Source organism: Agrilus planipennis, unplaced genomic scaffold (assembly GCF_000699045.2).
Source record: "Agrilus planipennis isolate EAB-ADULT unplaced genomic scaffold, Apla_2.0 scaffold93, whole genome shotgun sequence".
Classification (NCBI taxonomy): Eukaryota; Metazoa; Arthropoda; class Insecta; order Coleoptera; family Buprestidae; genus Agrilus; species Agrilus planipennis.
The window spans coordinates 751,437-765,721 of NW_020438867.1; the positions used below are offsets into that span (position 1 = coordinate 751,437).

The 14,285-nt window shown below is 31.0% G+C and overlaps 1 long non-coding RNA gene across 3 annotated transcripts in view; it reads left to right on the forward strand.

Moving 5' to 3' along the window:
- The window catches only part of LOC108739696, a 16,689-nt gene extending 6,257 nt beyond the window's left edge, over positions 1 to 10,432 (forward strand). For 2 of the 3 annotated variants that reach the window (XR_003231440.1, XR_003231441.1), the window contains exons 2-8: positions 3,102 to 3,263; positions 3,967 to 4,064; positions 4,162 to 4,257; positions 4,561 to 4,657; positions 8,266 to 8,362; positions 9,476 to 9,572; positions 9,978 to 10,432. This is a non-coding gene — a long non-coding RNA (uncharacterized LOC108739696). Of the gene's footprint in view, positions 1 to 3,101; positions 3,264 to 3,966; positions 4,065 to 4,161; positions 4,258 to 4,560; positions 4,658 to 6,288; positions 6,408 to 6,710; positions 6,808 to 8,265; positions 8,363 to 9,475; positions 9,573 to 9,977 lie in introns of those variants that run through there. The other variant, XR_003231442.1, reaches the window with a different exon arrangement.
- Positions 10,433 to 14,285: the final 3,853 nt, after the last annotated feature.

The following is a 14,285-nucleotide window of genomic DNA, read 5'->3' on the forward strand; positions in this document are numbered from 1 at the left end:
TAATAGGCGTGAATAAATGTCTTTTAGTTTAACCATTTCACCGCCATTTGTTTCCGTTTAGTTAATACATATAGCTCGCTCTTAGCAGCCACGCTTAGGTATATTATACGGTCTCTTGAGTAAGTTGTTCCACTCAGATGAACTGCTGATGGCGCCTAGGTAGTTCATTGTATGAGGTTGGGGCTTCGGAAAGAGCGGCTGGATAGCTAGCTTATATAATTTACCGCGACTCCGTATTTATCCTTCTCCCTCAGTGACAGCGTCAAAATGGTCGGGCTTGCAGTTTCGAGAATTCGAAGCTGTAAGTCCGGTCATTTCGGCGTTTCACTGGTGGATAAGGATCTGATTTAAATACGGAATGTTTTGCACTTTTTGAAATCGAAAAAATTAGGTCTTCAACAATTTAGATGTATTTAAATTTTAAAAATGGTAATTAATTGATAAGTGTTTCATTCCTTAATTGAGCTGTGTTTATCCTTATTCTTATTTGAATATTTTATTGAGCATCTATCAATACATACATAATAAGAAAGTGTAACATTGCGCTTATAGTTCTGATTGTTGTTTTGTATCCCCTCCCGTTTATTGTTATTAAAAAGTCGGAAATTAGCATATTTACTCTATGTAATATATGTGTAGCTAATCGATTGTTTGAATGCTATACCATTGTCGAGGGTTGTAGTCAACTTTTCATATTTTTTATTTATTATTAAGCTGTTTATTTTATCTATTTCTCAAGCGCAATTTTCTTTCTCTTCTACTCCGAATACTTGCTCTCTTTAACAAACGTAGCGAACGAGAGAACAACTCATTTTGTTAGCTACATTTAAAATGGAAAATAGAAAATTATTTTGAAAATTAATGTTTTATCTTTGTATAAATTAACTTTTTTGTAATTGTATTACAAAGGAAATGTATTAATTTGTCTATTCAGTAATAGGCGGTGGCTAATTTCGGAAATTTGTAGCGAAAATTGAAAGCTCACTAATTGTATTAAACTTATACCTTATCTTTGTATAAAGTAAGCATTTTTGAAGGTGTATTATAAAGAGAATGTGTTAATTTGTCTATTGTCTAATATGTGAGTGGCAAATTTCAAAAATTAACAATCAAATTTGAACACTCATTGATTGTTCGAAAGCTATACCTTTGTGGAAAGTTGCAGCTGATTTTTCGCATTTTTTATTAATAATTAAGCTCTTTCTGCAATTAAGAATTTTCTTTCTCTTGTACTCCTAATACTTGCTCTCTTTAACAGTTGTATGCTTGATGGATCGACCGAGAGAACAATCTATTTTGTATATAAAATGGAAACTAAAAATTTGTTTTGAATATTAATGTTTCATCTTTGTATAAATTAAATTTTTTGATACTTGTATTATAAAGGGAATGCGTCAAATTGTTTATTCTGTAATATATGGGGACTGATTTCAAAAATTAACAAGCCGTAATCGAAAGCTCATTGATTGTTTGAAAGCTATACTACTTATTATCGAGGGTTTTTATTTATAATTATTAAGCTTTTTCCGCAGTTAGGAATATTTTTACCTTTTTCTCAAACGCAGTTTTCTTTCTCCTATACTCCGTATACTTGTTCTCATTAATAGTTGTATGCTTGTACGGTCGAATGAGAGAGCAACCCATTTTGTATATATCGTGGAAGTTAAAAATTTCTTTTGAATATTAATGCTTTCTGTTTGAACAAATTAAACTTTTAAATACATGTATTTCAAAGAGTATGCATTAATTTGTGTATTGTGCAATATGTGGAGGCTGATATCGAAAATTGATAACGAAAGTTGAAAGCTCATTGATTGTTTAAGAGATATACTATTATCAAGGGTTGTAGCTGATTTTTCGTATTTTTTAATTGATTATTAAGTCCTTTTTACAGTATGTTGTATAGTTTGATGTGTTTCTCAAGCGCAATTTTCTTTCTCTTGTACTCCGAATACTTGCTCTCTTTAACAGTCGTATGCTTGATCGATTGACCGAGAGAACAATCTATTTTGTATATAAAATGGAAACTAAAAATTTGTTTTGAATATTAATGTTTCATCTTTGTATAAATTAAATTTTTTGATACTTGTATTTCAAAGAGTATGCATTAATTTGTGTATTGTGCAATATGTGGAGGCTGATATCGAAAATTGATAACGAAAGTTGAAAGCTCATTGATTGTTTAAGAGATATACTATTATCAAGGGTTGTAGCTGATTTTTCGTATTTTTTAATTGATTATTAAGTCCTTTTTACAGTATGTTGTATAGTTTGATGTGTTTCTCAAGCGCAATTTTCTTTCTCTTGTACTCCGAATACTTGCTCTCTTTAACAGTTGTATCCTTGAACGGTCGACTGAGAGAACAACCTATTTTGTAAACATATAAAATGGAAATTAAAGATTTGTTTTGAATATTAATGATTTCTCTTTGAATAAATTAACCTTTTTTGGTAATAAATACAGGAGCAAGCACAAATGTATATGATTATAATTAATTAGTGTAACACGCATTAACAATTAATGTATTGACGAATCTTTAGAATTTTTTTGGTACCTTACTAGTATGATAAATAAATCCACAAAATGTTGGGCATTATGATTAGTTTAACTATTTTTATTAAGTTCATGAGGCAACGTATTTAGAAAGGTAAGCTTAGAAAAATTGAAATAAGAACATACTATGGGTGCCTAATGCAATTAATATCGAAAATAAAATGGTTTAAACTAATTTTTAAAGTAAAATGAGCGAATGAAAGAGACATGACAAAAGTTGGACATTAGGTTAATCAGAAATTGTAGTATAACTGAAAAGTCATCGTTTCTTTTATAACTTTCGGTTTGTACTGTAAGTAAATTATCTATCTTATTGTATAAATAACTATTTCGAAGTTACGAAACTTATAATATTAATTATCCTTAAATGAAATATGGAATAAAACCTTTTTCTGTTTTTTTTTTCATGAGTATTTGTTTGTTTTGAATTTATTTATATTTAATCAACTTATCTACATATGTCGTGTTCCTTTAAATATAATTTCAAAAGCTTAAATATAAAGATTTTCAACTTTAATAAATTACCTAATGTTTGATATTGTTACAGCCAACTGATGGAGAAGGAACTTGTAGGAATCAATTGGAAATATCGCACTTTGAAACTTTGGATTGTGGTAATTCTCGACGTGTTGATCAAAAATCTCAAAGGACGCCAAGTCGTAAAAACTCATCTTTTTGAGACATGCATTCATTCGTAAGGCCTTCCAAGGTACAATTATATGTATATATATGCAGTGTACTTAAAAATAGTGAATGTTTCAAAAAATTTTTATTTTGCACAGATTTACATGCCTACAGTCAAACTTTTTCAACCCAAACTGCTGTAACTCTAATATTTTTTGTTCTCTTAACATACATATTGTTTTATATTTACTTTAAACTTTTTAGTTTGATTTTTTTTCGAAAATTTATTGCTATAATTACAGATTCGAATGCAATATATCTTTAATACGAATTCATCTTAATATTTTTCGGAAATAACTAAAATAAAATATATATATGTTTTAATTTTGAGTGGTTACTGGCTGGTTTTTGGTTTCTTAGCCTCTACAGTGTAAAAGTATGGACCAGCGGTAGGCTTAAACAGTAGCTATGTTTTTGAAACGAAAATTAAAAAGTTTGATGGAAAGCAGAAATTTTCCTTACTCGAATGTTTTTCCGACTCTAAAGTAGTGATGTGCAAATGCAAGACCAAAACAAAACTAAAAATACACGAAAGCAAGTCAGAAGTCTAGAATTTCTAGAAATTACAAAGTTTTATACACTTATCATTTTATTTGCGAAGTACTATGAAAGATTATTTATAAATGTAATTCATTTTTCTCGTAGATTTTCTATAGCAAATTCAAAAGTTTATAAAATTGACAATTCTTTATCAGGATTATGAAAACTAAGATTTAGTTTGGTTACAGCTGATTCTGGTTATCGTTCCTGGAGTTACGATGTTGAAGGAAGTTCCTTGAAATGCCAGTGCGAGGATGGAGATAGTGATTCGACCAAAACCACACGGGTTAGTGTCTTTTAATTATTTCTATTATATTTTATTTAAATTGTTTTTAAANATTGTTTATTAGGATTATGAAAACTTATATGTTGTTTTATTACAGCTGTTTCTGGTTTTCTTCCTGGAGTCAGAAGTTGATGGAAGTTTGTTAAAATGTCATTGCGAGGATGGAAAGGGTGATCCAGTCAAAGTCACATGGGTTAGTGTCTTTTGACTATTTTTATTAAACTTTACTTAAACTGTTTATAAAAGTCTGGTATCATTTTTTGAAGAACACAATTGAACTCGTACTAGATAAGGGAAGGTTTAATAATTAATTTTGTCGAAAATATTTATTATTATTTTAATAAAATTAAGTGTTTCTTAAGAATTTTTTTTCTGGTATAGGTATTGTTTGGCTAGTCACTAGTAATTAATTTTCCTTTCAGTATCAAATCCAAAACTTATAAAATATGTAATTCTTTATCAAGATTATGAAAACTTATATGTAGTTTAATTACAGCTGCTTCTGGTTTTTCTTTCTGGAGTTGGACGTTGAAGGAAGTTAGTTGAAATGCCAGTGCAACGATGGAGACAGTGATCCGACCAAAATCAGATGTGTGAGTGTCTTTTAATTATTTTTTTATGTTTTATTTAAAGTGTTTATAAAAACCTGGGAACATCTTTTTAAGAACACAATTTAACTCGTAGTCATTGAAGAATTTCCCTTAATACCTTCATTCTCTTTTAGCATATTTACCTTTACCACCCACAAAATTGCAAGACTTTTGATTTAAGTGGTACTCATTAAAAGATCAAACATGTTCATTTCACTTTTTTTCACTATTTTACGTCCTGCCTGTATACTAACGAATTAATTAACGTACTCATTTCAATATAGTTTCTATTCAGTATTAATTGCTCTTTTTTCGGTTTCAGAAATATTAGCTTTTAATTTCAAATATTTTCTTTTTAAAATAAATCACCTGAAGGGTGTAGTGCTTAGCACATTATGCTTTACTGAATGATACCTGGCGCTTTCGCCATTTCTTATTTCTGCATGTTACTACATCACATTTGCTATTAACAAGCGTTTATAATTAGCAACAAACAACAACTAAATAACCAAAAAACATTTACTTAATTTACGAGTCTTATGAATTCTTCAAACTAACTAACGAAATACAAATTTAATGTTAAGTATGTATGTTATTTTGAAAATATTAATAGCTATGGAATGCTTAATTGTTCATTAACCTTTTGCTATTGTTAAACAACGCAATTTTGAAGTTTATATACAACTAGGATCAGTATTTTATTAATTTAATAAAATGAAGTGTTTCTTAAGTATTTTCTTCTAGTATAAGTATTGTTTTCCCAGTCATATAATGTAATTAATCTTTCTTTTAGTAGACTTCTTTAGCTAATCCAAAAGTTTGTAATATTTGTAATTGTTTATCAGAATAATGAAAACTAATATTTAGTTTGGTTTCAGTCGTTTCTGGTTTTCCTTTCTGGAGTGAGAAGTTGAAGGAAGTTCGTTGGAATGCCAATGCAGGGATGAAAACAATGGTCCGATCGAAGCAACACGGGTTAGTGTCCCTTAATTATTTTTTTTATGTGTTTGTAAAAATTTAGAATCATTTTTTAAATAGTAATGAGTTATTTTGTTTCGATATCAAATATTTAAGACCAATTTTGCACATTTTTTAATTTTGTCGCAATTTGTTTCTATTTTTCATGCGGTTTTTATTTCTGAAAGTTATTATAACTTTGAACTTTAAAAAATATTCTTCTTATTGGGAATATATTATAGTAGTTAGTAATTTTTTTTCAATTTCGCGTATTTTCTTTACTATAAGATACAAAATAACTGATAACTGACACTAATAATTAAAATTAATAATATGTTTCCAATAGAAAATATTTTGCATCTTATTATCAATGTATGTATGTTTAAATAATAATTATAATGAAACTGTATATATTTGTTGCAGAATCATCACCATCAGGNTTATTTTGAAAAGTTTATAAAAACCAGGGATTTTTAGTTTAAGAACACAATTTAACTCGTACTTTTTGAAAAATTTACCTTAATATTTTAATTTTTATATTTATTGTCCACAACATTGCAAGATCTTTTATTTAAATGGTTCAAATACAACGTAATGTAATTAATTTTCTTTTAGTAGACTTCTGTAGGAAATCCAAAAACTTATAAAATATGTAATTGTTTATTAGGATTATGAAAACTTATATGTTGTTTTATTACAGCTGTTTCTGGTTTTCTTCCTGGAGTCAGAAGTTGATGGAAGTTTGTTAAAATGTCATTGCGAGGATGGAAAGGGTGATCCAGTCAAAGTCACATGGGTTAGTGTCTTTTGACTATTTTTATTAAACTTTACTTAAACTGTTTATAAAAGTCTGGTATCATTTTTTGAAGAACACAATTGAACTCGTACTAGATAAGGGAAGGTTTAATAATTAATTTTGTCGAAAATATTTATTATTATTTTAATAAAATTAAGTGTTTCTTAAGAATTTTTTTTCTGGTATAGGTATTGTTTGGCTAGTCACTAGTAATTAATTTTCCTTTCAGTATCAAATCCAAAACTTATAAAATATGTAATTCTTTATCAAGATTATGAAAACTTATATGTAGTTTAATTACAGCTGCTTCTGGTTTTTCTTTCTGGAGTTGGACGTTGAAGGAAGTTAGTTGAAATGCCAGTGCAACGATGGAGACAGTGATCCGACCAAAATCAGATGTGTGAGTGTCTTTTAATTATTTTTTTATGTTTTATTTAAAGTGTTTATAAAAACCTGGGATTTTTTGTTTAAGAACAGATTTTAACTCGTACTTTTTGAAGAATTTCCCTTAATAGTTTATTCCTCTTCTGGAATGTTAGGTTTCTTAAGATCAGTCATGTCCATTAGACTTTTTTGTATCTATTTCTTATTGTCAATTTATGTCTTGCACGTTTTGCCTGTATCTATACCAATGATTAAACGTACTCACTTTAATTATAGTTTCTATTCAGTACTGACTGCTCTTTTTTCGGTTTCAGAAATATTAATTTTTAATTTCAAACATTCTCTTTTCAAAATAAATCACCTGAAGGGTTTAATGCTTAGCACATTATGGTGTTCCTCTTATTATTATTTCTTACAAAGTAATACCCAGCACATTCGCCATTTCTTACTTATGCATTTTATTTCACCACATTCGCTATCTTCCGTACCTTTTAAAGAATTTCCCTTAATAGTATAATCCTCTTTTAGAATATTTACCATTATTTTCCACAAATTGTAAGATTTTTTATTTAATTGGTACTTATTGAAAAATAGGTTTATTAAGATCAAACATGTCCATTTAACTTTTTGTCTCCATTTCTTACTGTCAATTTATGTCTTACATGTTTTGCCTGTACCTATACCAATGATTAAACGTACTCACTTTAATTATAGTTTCTATTCAGTATTGACTGCTCTTTTTTCGGTTTCAGAAATATTAACTTTTAATTTTAAACATCCTTTTTTCAAAATAAATCACCTGAAGGGTTTAGTGCCTAGCACGTTATGCTATTCCTCTTATTATTATTTCTTACAGAATAATACCCAGCACCTTCGCCATTTCTTATTTATGAATGTTATTACATCACATCTGCTGTTTAGCAAGTGTGGATAATAAGCAAAAAACAACTAAATGACTAAAAAATACTTAGTTAATTTGTGAGTCTTGTGCATTCTTCACATTAACTAACGAAATACAGATTTAAAGTTATAATATAAATTAATTACATAATAATTAATAGATAACTAGCTTGCAGGAAGTAAATTATGGGGCTGCGACTTAGAACAATTAATATTATTTAACATTTTAAAACGATTTTGAATTAGGAAACTTCTTTTTGAAATAAGTAAGATAGTTTTTTAATAATTTGCTTTCTATTAGTTACCCTGTAATTTATTTGCTTTCATGAAACATTATTTTGAAAAGAATTAATAGCTATGGAATGCTTAATCTGTTATTAACTTTTTGCGATTGTTAAACAACTCAATTCAGAAAATTCATATACAACAAGGTCTAGTAGATGCTGCAGTTTCGNGCATTTTTTCTAGTATAGGTATTGCTTGATCAGTAACGTAATATAATTAATTTTAAAAGCTTATAAAATTTCTAATTTTTTATGAGGATTATGAAAAGTAATATTTGGTTTGGTTGCAGCCTTTTCTGGTTTTTCTTCTTGGAGTCAGATGATGAAGGAAGTTCGTTGAAATGCCAGTGCGAGGATGGAGACAGTGATCCGACCAAAACCACATCGGTGAGTGTCTTTTAACCGTTTTTATTAATTGTATTTAAAGTGTTTATAAAAATCTGGTATCATTTTTTTATGAACACAATTTGACTTGTACTTTTTGAAGAATTTCCTTTAGAAGTTGTAATTCTCTTTTAGAATATTGTCTACAAAATTGTAAGACTTTTTATTAGTAGTACTTATTAAAAAAATAGCTTTATTAAGATCAAACTTGTCCATTTGACTTTTTTGTTTCCATTTCTTATTGTCAATTTATGTCTTGCACGTTTTGCCTGTATACAACGATTAAATTAACGTATTTCGTTGGTTAGTTTGAAGATTGAAAAAAATTCGCAAATTAAATAATAAATGTTTTTTGGTCATTTGGTTGTTGTTTTTTGCTTATTATAAATACTTGCTAAATAGCAAATGTGATGTATTAACATGCATAACTAAGAAATAGCGAAGGTGTTGGGTATTATTCACTAAAGTATAATGTGCTAGGTTTGACTATTATCTTTTCATTGAAATATTAAAGTGAAATATAGTTTGTATTCAGTATTAACTGCTTTTTTTTTGTTTCACAAATATTACCTTTTAACTTTAAACACGTCTTTTTAAAATAAATCACCTGAAGGGTGTAGTGCTTAGCACATTATGCTTTACTGAATGATACCTGGCGCTTTCGCCATTTCTTATTTCTGCATGTTACTACATCACATTTGCTATTAACAAGCGTTTATAATTAGCAACAAACAACAACTAAATAACCAAAAAACATTTACTTAATTTACGAGTCTTATGAATTCTTCAAACTAACTAACGAAATACAAATTTAATGTTAAGTATGTATGTTATTTTGAAAATATTAATAGCTATGGAATGCTTAATTGTTCATTAACCTTTTGCTATTGTTAAACAACGCAATTTTGAAGTTTATATACAACTAGGATCAGTATTTTATTAATTTAATAAAATGAAGTGTTTCTTAAGTATTTTCTTCTAGTATAAGTATTGTTTTCCCAGTCATATAATGTAATTAATCTTTCTTTTAGTAGACTTCTTTAGCTAATCCAAAAGTTTGTAATATTTGTAATTGTTTATCAGAATAATGAAAACTAATATTTAGTTTGGTTTCAGTCGTTTCTGGTTTTCCTTTCTGGAGTGAGAAGTTGAAGGAAGTTCGTTGGAATGCCAATGCAGGGATGAAAACAATGGTCCGATCGAAGCAACACGGGTTAGTGTCCCTTAATTATTTTTTTTATGTGTTTGTAAAAATTTAGAATCATTTTTTAAATAGTAATGAGTTATTTTGTTTCGATATCAAATATTTAAGACCAATTTTGCACATTTTTTAATTTTGTCGCAATTTGTTTCTATTTTTCATGCGGTTTTTATTTCTGAAAGTTATTATAACTTTGAACTTTAAAAAATATTCTTCTTATTGGGAATATATTATAGTAGTTAGTAATTTTTTTTCAATTTCGCGTATTTTCTTTACTATAAGATACAAAATAACTGATAACTGACACTAATAATTAAAATTAATAATATGTTTCCAATAGAAAATATTTTGCATCTTATTATCAATGTATGTATGTTTAAATAATAATTATAATGAAACTGTATATATTTGTTGCAGAATCATCACCATCAGGATCCAATACATCTGGGAGCCTCTCGTCGTCGTTCTTCCATCGAGGGACCGGCTACATCGCGGGTGATTACGGGCGGGAGTGTCCTGGAGCTTCCAGATTCGAACTTCGAAGGCTCCAGCACTCGGAACTTCGGAATTTCCGTGATACCGAGTCCTGGAGACTTTGAAATTCGAATCTCAAGGTCTCCAAAACTACGGGTCTCGAAATTTTCGAGATCCTTATTTTTGGAGACTAAGAGATTCGAATTTCAATGTTTCCAGGTCTTAGTACCACGGAACTTCCGAACTACGCGTGCTGGGGGCTTCTAGTTCGAATCCGGGGCTCCAGTCGTCGGGCGTTGTCCCGGACGGTCTTCGAATTAAAAAAACCTTTAGCGCTAAACCTGGTAGGCCTGAAAATTTTTTTTTTGTCTAAATAAAACAACTACGTATTATATATATCTTTTATTTCCTTCCCCCCTCGTTTACCCTCTCCCCTCCCTCGGTGGGGTACGAACGAATGTGCGTGTGAGAGAGGCCTGATCGCACTCTCTCACACGCACTTTCATTCATACCCCACACATACACACTCTCTCTCTCATTCATTCACCCCCATTCACTCTGCGGGGCATGAAGAAAGATGCGTGTAAGAGAGGTCTAAATCGTACTCTCTCACACGCATCTTCATTCATACCCCGTACATACATTCTCTCTCTCTCTCTCATTCATACTCACCCCCATTCATACACATACACTCCTACACTCTGCGAGGCATGAAGAAAAATGCGTGTGAGAGAGGTCACAATCGCACTCTCTCGCACGCACCTTCATTCAAACCCCACACATACACTCTTTCCCTCTCTCCCTCATACTCCGCCCCATTCATACATTTATTCATTCCCCCGCCCTGTAAGGTATGAATGAAAATGCATGTGAGGTGTAAATCGTACCCTTTCACACGCTTCTTCATTCATATCTCACACATACTTTCGCATTCATACTCACCCTTCTTTGGTACATTCCTTTCTCTCTCTCTCTTTCATTCCTACTCACCCCCACACTCATTCACTCCCTCACTCTGTACGGTATGAACAAAGATGCGTGTGAGATATAAAAAACCGTAATCTCTCACACGTTTCTTCATTCTTACCCCACACATATATACATACATGCTCCCACATTCGTACTTACCCCTTTCATACATTAGGTACCTCTTTCATACATCATATACGCCCTACTGTTGCTCACTACCATACATTCTATCACCCTCTCATTCATACTCAATCTCACGCATTACTTCTTCCTATCGTTCATACTCACCCCTATTCATACTTATTTGCCCCTACAAATGTTCTATTTCTCCCTCTCTACTCTCACTCCATCAGTCATACTTCGCATTCACCCCTGAATATGTTCTCTCCCTCTCATTCATGATCAACCACAAATTCATTTATTCCTCTCTTTCGTGTTCACCCTCCTCCTCATATTCACATTCTCACACCTTTTATCATGAACCAACTCATTTTCTCTCTTTCTCTCCCCAAAATAAATCCCCTATTCCCCAGTTTATTACAGTGATGAAAACAATACCTCGTACGTAAATTAACAAATAAGTGGTAGATAAATATTTGACCACTTGGTCACGTGAACCCTAACATATTATAAGTAAATAATTCTAGTAACAAAATAATAAATATGTGATAAATACAATTCAAATAAATGTCACTTTAAAATTAATTCCTTAAATAGTTGTTTTTACATTTCAATAAATATTGTTAAACTACTTAAATAGACATAGGCAGGTAAGTATATATCAAAATACAATTATCACCTTAATAAATTAACATAAATGAATTTTTGCTTTCATAATATATATTTCTGAAAGTGAATTTATTAATTTTTTACTTGAGGANCTGAAAGCAGGCTAAAGAGGGCCTTCCGCCCTACCTTCCGGCGTAGTCCAGAGGGACTGCCCGCCCACCAGCAATACTGGCTGGTGGGAATGAAACACCCAAAACTTTTTTTTTAACGTGATACTTTTCAAAACGTATTTTCTATTTGTAAAATGCAAAATACATTTTTGCCGTTGAAGGTTTTGCTGGTACCTACCACCGATCAAACATTATATAAAATGATGAATTGTTGCAGTTGCTCACATTGGCCATTGATGGTATTAGAAGCTTAAAAAGGGGACAAAGAGACATTCCATGTATGCACTCTAATTCTTTAACTGAAAAGATCCCAAAAAATTTTAAACTCCTTGGAAATGGATAATCTAAAATATTGGATCGATATTGTTTTCCGGGTTAAATATCATGGTCAATGGAATTTTGAAGTTGCAAGCACCTGTCAAATCGTTGAAGTATTACAAGAAAATTAAAGTAATTATAGAAAGATAATTTTTGATTAATAAAGCTACTTTTGCTTGTACTCTTATTATAAATTTAAAAAATTGAATGCCGACCAGGGAAGTGAACGAATTCCAAACATGCAGCATAGGGATAAAAACGATCCATTTGCCAAAAGTGGAAGATGGTAGAACTGTATCATGGACCGAGGATGCACATCAAATTTTAAAATAGGTCACCATCGCAGAACCTGAAATAACAGAAACACTTATTAACACTATAAAACTTTTCAAATTATAATGTGTAATAATTATATGTTTATACCAACATCTGAAATAAACAGCAGAATAATAGTACAATGGGTAGTCCATAAAACAAAAACAAAAATTTTGCGTTTAAATAATAATTATAATGAAACTGTATATATTTGTTGCAGAATCATCACCATCAGGATCCAATACATCTGGGAGCCTCTCGTCGTCGTTCTTCCATCGAGGGACCGGCTACATCGCGGGTGATTACGGGCGGGAGTGTCCTGGAGCTTCCAGATTCGAACTTCGAAGGCTCCAGCACTCGGAACTTCGGAATTTCCGTGATACCGAGTCCTGGAGACTTTGAAATTCGAATCTCAAGGTCTCCAAAACTACGGGTCTCGAAATTTTCGAGATCCTTATTTTTGGAGACTAAGAGATTCGAATTTCAATGTTTCCAGGTCTTAGTACCACGGAACTTCCGAACTACGCGTGCTGGGGGCTTCTAGTTCGAATCCGGGGCTCCAGTCGTCGGGCGTTGTCCCGGACGGTCTTCGAATTAAAAAAACCTTTAGCGCTAAACCTGGTAGGCCTGAAAAATTTTTTTTTGTCTAAATAAAACAACTACGTATTATATATATCTTTTATTTCCTTCCCCCCTCGTTTACCCTCTCCCCTCCCTCGGTGGGGTACGAACGAATGTGCGTGTGAGAGAGGCCTGATCGCACTCTCTCACACGCACTTTCATTCATACCCCACACATACACACTCTCTCTCTCATTCATTCACCCCCATTCACTCTGCGGGGCATGAAGAAAGATGCGTGTAAGAGAGGTCTAAATCGTACTCTCTCACACGCATCTTCATTCATACCCCGTACATACATTCTCTCTCTCTCTCTCATTCATACTCACCCCCATTCATACACATACACTCCTACACTCTGCGAGGCATGAAGAAAAATGCGTGTGAGAGAGGTCACAATCGCACTCTNCTGTACCTACAATTTATCAACAAATTCATTCAACACTATTTAATATTTATTAAAACTCTAATAAACCACTACAATGGCAATCCATTTAACTATACATATATGTATAAAATATCACAGAAGAGGATTAATTATAAGACAAAATAATTTTACCTTTATCTCCTTCATTACGTTGAAACAAAAAAGCTTCTCTTTCCAGAAGGAATAATTAGAGATTTTTCCTTTCATGAATAGTAAATAATGCAATACCATTAAAAATATGAATTATTTACGATTTTCCTATTTATTAAGAATAGTAAAGTTTTATTTTGAAAAATATCTTACCTAATGTTCTTCCCTGAATCACCTTCTGGTCCCTGTCTCTCTTCTTATTGCAGAAAATGTATTATCATAGCTGCGATTTAGCTTCCAGCAGGAAATAAAGATCAGGTGAAATCGATCTCCATGCAAACTTGATTTTCAATCAGCTGAGTGCCTCTATTGGACAAAATTAAAAAAAAATTGAATTTATGTAATTAAAGAATTAAAATTAGTTTCTCATTGTTTATTTTCTCTTACTTTATTTTTTTGATACTAAGGTTGTTAATATTTATTTATAATAAAATCAACAAGAAGGCTTCTCTCTCCCTGAATTATTCGATTACGAATAATAATAATCCATTGGCATTGAAATTATGAATTATTTACGATTTTCCTATCTATTAAGAATAGTAAAGTTTTATTT